The sequence below is a fragment of the Diadema antillarum genome, unplaced genomic scaffold, assembly GCF_040938485.1.
Source record: "Diadema antillarum isolate AM-2024a unplaced genomic scaffold, OU_Dant_1.0 scf00000231, whole genome shotgun sequence".
Taxonomy (NCBI): domain Eukaryota; kingdom Metazoa; phylum Echinodermata; class Echinoidea; order Diadematoida; family Diadematidae; genus Diadema; species Diadema antillarum.
Genome location: NW_027271120.1, coordinates 1925456 through 1933873, shown reverse-complemented (window position 1 = coordinate 1933873; position 8418 = coordinate 1925456).

Below are 8418 nucleotides of genomic sequence, written 5' to 3'. Positions count from 1 at the left end.
TTCTACGGTATAAAAGCAGGACGCTGTCACGTTTGCATAAATAAAGTCGCTCCTCCAGGTATGACGTACATGGGTTTTATGGCAGCTATACGTTTATTTTTGTGTACCAAGCATCGCACATTTACGCATGATTTATGATAAAATCATATTTAGTTTTGGTTCGATTGGACTGAAATTATGGAAAGCTGGGGAAAAATTCTTGAGTTGTGTGTTTGAGCAATATGGGCCCACAACTTTTTCCGTTGCCGTGGTTTCATTATCCTCATACTTTTATTTTATAGTGCACTTTCACCTGCAAGGGCTTGAACTCGCGTAATGTAAATTTTTACATTGATATTTTTAAATATTGTTTTTGTCGAATAAGCCAGTCGAATATTGAAATTTCGCAGTGCATTACTAGTGCGTTATTTTCTGAAGCATCCAATAATAGAAACACGATACCATTGTGAAAGAGAATAGTATCTTTCCTTAACAAGGCAGTCTGTAACAGCAATAGCGCAGACTCATGCAGAGTCTAAGTGTAATTTACCTTGAATCCACCTTTCACGGCATAAACCAAAGCAAATATTTTCCGTTACTGTGGTCATGTTGTCAAGATCAGACAATGATCAGAATTATTTTCCTCTACTGTTCATTGATTTATACTCTCTTGTGCATAGATTTGCATGATATATTTAACATAGTATTGTCTCCGTTAAATATCAAATCTTAAAATGTATATAATACGTCAGTGTGAAAACGGAAAACTCATGAAAGATTTGTGATGACTTTTTAGGTTTATACAGCCCTCAAGGACCAGGCAAACATCTCCGTTAGGAAATTGGTTGATAATTAGATGTATTTTCATTGAATGCAGATTTTTGTTTGTTTGTTTGCTTGCTTGCTTGCTTGTTTGAAACACATGACGTTTAATTAAAAGAATCGGGCAAATCGTTCAAAATTAAAACGATAAACAAAAGACGCGTCCTTTGCATTATACATGTATATCATTTTGGCAAATGTACATTATACTACCAATCTTTCGTCTTAGCATACCATGGAATGCCAATATGATTAGCAGCATTGTGCTGCCCTCGTTGAATTAGATTTTTTTTTTTAATCTCTTCTAGTTTTGCATGCACATTACTCTATCCTGCTACTATAAGATAATATAGGTCAGATAAATGTTATTATTGTTTTGCTCCTGTGGGATATGAAGTTGCATAGTTCTAGATAGAGGGAAGATCATGTAATAAACAAAAACTTAGGAAATTTGTGAGTTTTTAAAGAATAGTTCCGTTTCCTCTCAACATTTGTGTGTGTGTGGGGGGGGGGGGGGAGGTGTCCTTTTAGAAAATAATGTTATCACCCACTATATCACCCACTCAATTGGTTTATAAAATATTTCCTATGGACTTGTGAAGTAACACGGACACGTTGCAGAAAATCAGAAATTCCACCTGCTGTTTTTTTCTTTCTTTTTCCCCCTTTAAAATCTTCAAAGAGTTATATCGCCCATTTTATGGGGGAACTTTGTGTCCTATAGGCGGAGGAAAATATTTAGTTGATATATTGGTTTATTTTTTTTTCTTGGCAATTTGCAAAATGAATTGCTTCAAGACACAAAGGACTAGTTGTCATTTGAATCTTGAGTCCTTTGACTTATTCAACTAATAAAAGATTCATCTGGTTCTAGGTCATAGAGTAAATTATGATAAGTGTTTACTTTTGTATCGTTTGAGTTTATGATACTTTCATCCATATCTTGTTTGAGTATATATGGATATAGCGTAAACTTGTAGCTCTTTTTCTTCATTTGAATGAACTTTTGATCAAACTCATGTCTTTAACTAGGTCTTATCCCATGATGTTCCAGGAAAATGTCACTTATGACTTATCTGCTACATTACATATACGTTGTAGAGTTACAATTGTGATCGAGTCGGTGGCCAATTTGTGCAAGTACCGGTACGCGCTACCGACCGAACGGGTACAGTGTACCAATGAGATTCCAGTGTGCCAAGTGGTATGGGACCACAGAACTATCTGTGTATGGGACCGCCTGGTATGCAGTCTGCCGCCATCTACGTTCAAATCTGCATTGTGCACTTATCCTTCATAATTCCACTCGCTGTTGTCGTACGTTCGCTACCAAGGTGAATACCGACGCTTGTCTGTTAAAATTTGCCTAAAACCCGGCGTATAATTGCACTGTGGATCTCGTATGCCTAGCGTTTTGATGGGTTTTGTAATCACAGGTAAGACTTCATTGATTATAGTTCTTTTTCCCGAGGTTGTTCATGTTTTTCATAACGTGTCGCCCTATCTGCAAATAGACAAATTTAATTACCATTAGGCCTACCTCAAACAAAGTCCGCAGCAGTATTGTATAGTACAGTAGCCATGGTAGAGTAAGATTCTCGTGTATCCCACATACCGAATTCTGTGTAGGGTTATGTCGTCGTCAGAGATCTGTATGTTAAATTTAGAGATCTAACTTTAGTGTCTACTCTTATGACTGAGTTAGGCCTATCTAACTCTGCTAAACGAGTACAATATTGATATGCCAGCTAGTGTACGTAGGTGCAACGAATATGCTCTAGATTTCCTCTTTCGGGTACTCTTCTCGACTTATTTTTAGTTAAGGCCAAGTAAAAAAAGATAGCAGTTTCTCGTCCGGGTTTTTTGAGCAAGGCGATGAGGGAGGTCCTTACTATTTGATATCTTACTATTTTTTGAGGATTGTCAAAATGAAAGTAATATGTGTTTATCGTCCGGTAATTCTGAGAAAGGTAACGAGAGAGGGCTTTACTATTTCTATATCCAATTCATGAAATGAAATATCACTCTGGTAGCTGTGTTATGAGAGACCAAGTCCCAAGTGTATGTCTTGCCTGCACTCTGTGCATTTTCAAACAAATAGATTATGTACCGTACTTGAAATGAAACTTCATGTATGCAGAAATACATTTGCTTTTTCTTTCCACTACATATGTCAAGGGAAAATGACCATCTTAATACTGGTATTTAGTGTTGTAATGGCATTTCTGATTCGCAGTGTACTTGCAATTCTGATGTATTGTGTACAGGTATAAAACATGTCTTTCAACAATGTACGACTGAAATGAATTCCATGATATTCAAAACACTGCTTTATTCATCATTGGTGTTTGTGACTTTTTGTATCCACACAGCTGGTATGTATCAGCATTTCTTCACAGTACAATTGTAGCACATTCAACTGGAAACTGGCTTGTACAATTGCAGATGGATGTCAAAATGATACTGATATGGCATTTTAGCATTAAACATTTAAAGATGTTTCTTCATGTTCTAAAAAGACATTTGATAATCACTCATCATTTGGATGATGAATTATTGTATACCACACTACAGATGATATAACTATACACAGCCCAGTCGCTGTACGTAGGTACGTCGCACAGCGTAATTTAACAGCGTCTGGTCGGGCTACAGATGATACGACTCACGGCCGTGTCTGTGAATTTACATCGTAAAGAAAAGAATCCCGCAGAAATACGAGACAAACCAGAATCCGTGGAAAAGTTATTTATTTTGGAGATACATCCATTTGATAATTCTACATTTGCTGGAAAAGCGCATTCATTTTCTCTTCAAAATAGAACAATACATCGCCGTCAGATGCAACGTTACAGAGCAGAGTGTACGGGCTTCTACACATTCGAATGTGTTCATGCGTGCGTGCAGACAGCAACAGACACGCACACTTTGCCAATACGGCCACGGTGGGTGCGGCACGACGGCCACTGAACCCGGCGGCACCGTACCTTACGACACTGCACACACATGCACATAGTCACAATGACATGAAAATGTATACAAACTCGATACAATCCTCACAAGCATTTGTACAGTATAATTCATCGGCTTGAAATATGAGAAACGGGGAAAAATACGAACAATGCTCGAAATATGCGTGGAATATCAGCGATTGATCGCAAAAATGTTGCCGCTATCGCGTTCATGACATACCGAGTGCGCTGTACATCACAGCTAGCCCAGGCCCGCCCGCCGCGCCCATTGTAGTATATACAGTTCGACTGCTTTGTGGGTCATTCCTTCTTGCCGAGCTCGCAGTGTGAAATGCATGCGTTATTACATACGCACTACAGAAGCTACAGCTGTACTACAGCTAAGTAGAGGACGCAAGGCGTAATTAGAAATGAGACATCACGATTGGTAGGTGAATTGTCGATTTTTTTTCGGCGGCCGAAAAAATAGTAAATATCAAAAAAGTCGATGCGGCAACTGAAAATCGATGCGGGCGGGGTGCGGGCTGGGACGAGAATTATGAATTTCTCGGTATTTTCAGCGCCATTTTGAAAATAGTAAATAGTAAAAAAATCGATGCGGCGGCCAAAATCGATGCGCGCGAGGACGAGAAACTGGTTTCTTTTTTTACTTGGCCTAAGCTGTCTTGTGTGACTCTTGCAAGAAATGAGGAGAACTGAGTAGTGAGAAGTGATGTGATTACACTGGTGTGATGGTCATGGAGATGACAGTGAGATGTGTCTAAGATTAAAATTATAGATAGAATACGGATTTCAAAGTAGCACCTAACCTAATATTAGGCTGCTAGATCTATGACTATGTATGAGTCGGTATTGACAATCGTATAGCCTACATTGTAGATACTAGAGAGGAGAGCTGAGTCTAGTAGTACAAGTAGGCCTCCACCCCTGTAAAATTCTGCGAAATCATAATATTCATATTTCCAACCAGGTAGACTCCTGTCCTTAGTCTTATGGTACTCCCATGTCAATGAGGTAATGTTAAAATCACCATCTGAATTGCTCAGCAGACCTGCTAGACAGAAAAATCTGTCTGTTCAGATGAGTGTTATAACATTTTTGTTATTGTTATTTTGACACTGACAGTTTGAACCACCGGCACTGTCCACGTCCCTTTCTGGATTTGCAGGGTGAGGTATCTCATCTCACCCTCCTCAATTACATTGTACGTCTAGAATCTACCACATTAATTCACAGTCCTTCAAATATAAACTTAAATGGTAAAATTGATATCTGATGAATACAATGTACAGTGCACTCACCAGCTGATAATTTCTGATAAATACAATGTATAGTGCACTCACCAGCTATTTGAAATATCAAAGATATGGATGGGATTTTCATGGAAAAGACACAGCTACCAGCTCATCAGTTTGCTAATTTACACGCTAATAGCACGCTGATCATCCAATAACTGATCACATTGGAAGAGACTCCAACACTAAGCACCTTCTGATCTGGAGATTCTCCCGCCTGAAACCCCTAGCAAACGGAAGACTCCAACTTGATGTGCGCGAAGCGCATATCACGAGCGCAAAGTTCCTTGCGGCCGCGGTCCAAGGCCCGCTTGGGCCCTGGAAGCTCTAATAATTAGGGTTCTTGATGCTCTCTCGTGCTATCTAAGGCTTATTTTTCGACAAACGAAGACAAAAAGTAAGAGATCATTTCAAGCGGGAGACACTGAGCCAGGGCGGGAGAAATTAAATCTCAAGCGGGAGAACGGGAGATTTTTGCAAAAGTGGGCTTTCGGTGGGAGATCTCCCGTCGAAAGCAGGAGAGTTGGAGTCTCTGCAGTGGTTTCCATGGGTAGAGCATTCACCCCCGGCCCCCAACAGTATCGGGTATAAGAGCCTTCAGCCTGTTTAGGAGAGGGTTTCTGTGAAGCCAGTCCTACATGTAGTCTTCGTGGACATATCCCCAGCACCTTGACCCAGGAAATACGGATTAGTAAAAAATTGAGTCAGACATCTAGATTCAATGTTCGGCATCTGGGTTCACAGCATTGTTTACACTCTTCCTTTCGCATAATGTTGTAATTATGTAAAGTGAGCTGTCCATAATTCGACCATAGCACCATCCAAAATTTGACCACTAACGTTTGACTACTTGTTTAGTGTTCCTCTTGTGCAGGGTCAAATTTTGGTACAGTAACCAATACGCGTGACTCACCCAGCTATGAATTTGTCTGCCTTCTCTTTAGATTCTTATCGTAATTAGCTAAAAAAAAATAACTCTGAAAAGTCTGCAATGTGGTAACAAGGAATTTTGACTTCTATTGGGATTTTACTTTAATTATTTGTTTGAATTAAAGCGACTTTCTGTGTTTTATTTCCCAAGCCTAGTTTTGCTTTCTATCCTGATACGATTGAAGAATTTTTGTTGTTTATGTATTCGATTACTTTTATTCAATATTGGGCATTTCCACGGTAACTCACGTTACATTTTGAACTCAAAATTAGGTCGTTGAGATCAATATCCTTAAAACCTAATTAGTGATATGAGTTACTATATGTGAATGAGTATCATGCACCTCCATCCTACCTCACAGCAACATTACATCCACAGACTCTTATGAGAACTATGAGAAAAAACACTACAAATGTCGGTAACTCACGTTACATAATTTGGACATGCAAAAATTTGGCATGTCTTATATTCAAAAGTTTCCTCAAACAAGAAACAGAGAGACTTTAAAGTCTATTGTGTCAAAGTCATGGACTAACAACATACATCACCGAGTATGGTAAAAATTCATATTGTCTTACATTCTCTAGGTATCGTCATGTGAAGCGGTAACTCATGTTACGGTAACTCACGTTACAGTTTGTCCACATGATCACAAGACGATTTTTTGTCTTAATAATCCAAAGACAACTTACCAAGACAACTTTTTTTCACAAACAAACTCCATGAATAAAGAATCTAAATTGATTTGAACATTGATCTGACAGTAATTAATCCCATTTTATCCATGAGATTACCAAAAGGCAGGAAACTTTACATTTAGAATACCAACTTGAAGATAAAGTTCATTTTTAATAGAGTCGTTTTCCAAGCTTTCATTTGTACTGAGACAAAAATAGTATTCAACAAAATGATATGAAACAGAGTCTATTTCATTAAATTACACTCTTTTCTAGTTAACAAATGCATCAGAAATTGAGGATTTAATTGAGAATTCGATTTGATTGTTTTTTTATTTCACTAGATTTAAATGGATTTCAGGCTATCTAGATAAAACAAGTCATCCATAAACTATTCCATTTAATACACTGAGTCACAAAACTAGAGACCTGTACATGTAGTCTGTGGAGAGTTTAAAGGTTCAGAAATGAATATTTCAATAAATCTTTTAATTTTTAAACAATGCAATTTATATTCAAATTATTTGATAATTGTTTGAATTACTCAATAATCAACTGTTTGTATGTTTGATTTGTTTACAAATTCTTATACTAAACTGGTACAGAAATTAGACTTGAATTACAGAAACTGCAGATAAATTTTAGTTATCTGCTACCAGTATTGATCAGTTTAATAAAACATGTTCATAAATGTTTAAGCCTTAAAAAACAATGGCTTTGGTCTATGAAATGTCAAGTAGCCATTATTTAAATTGTACATACATGTAAAAAGTATACCAGTATTTTCTAGAGTAATCAAGCAGACTGAAGCAGTAAATCCCAATGAAAAACATGAATAGTAAATATTTTGTGATCAGGAGGCTAACTATTAATATCACAAAATGTTGATAGTTTGCTTTAAGGTACATGACTGTCCAGCTCTTAAAGAAAATGTCTGATAATGAGGTTCACATTCAATAGGTTTTTGGTAATAGATCAGCATGTAAAGTAAATTATAGTAAACATGGAAAAGTTTCATTGTAGGATTTTGCAACAATATAGCTAAAACCTCAGAGTAGAATAGTATAAAAACACATAGGCGTGTCAAATTCACAATGTTCAGTTCTCAAAAATCTCAGAAAAAACAGCAAGAAGCGAGCTCCAATCTTAAAATTCTGTTCATACATGTAAATGTTTCAGCCTCATAAACAATGGCTTTGGTCTATACAGGTAGGTATAAACTATGAAATGCCAAATAGTAATCACTTGAATTACAAAAACAAGAACTTTTCAAGAGTAATCATGCAGTGATTATCCCAATCAGGAGGCTATTAATAGTTATCACAAAATTTTGATAATCTGCTGGAACAAGGTCCATGCAGCTTTAGAAGAAATGTCTTTTAACAACTTTCGTAACAGATCAGTATACATGCACTGTAATATTAAATAGTAAATATGGAACAGTTTCTTTCAGAAGTTAACATGTGATGAACATGTGTAATTAATACATTGTACATGTAGACCAGTTGGTTTGGTGATAGAGAGAGACCAAGAGAATAACAATCTACTGGAAATAGAATCTTGATACAAGAGTTGAGTAATCATGTACTCATTGGTTACTTACAATCACAACCTTCATATCATTTCTTGGTGTTAAAGAAAAAACATGTCGGTAACTCACGTTACATTGTGGTAACTCACGTTACATGGTAACTCACGTTACAATTTTAAGACCTCTGTTATGAGAATTTGAAGCAAAGACT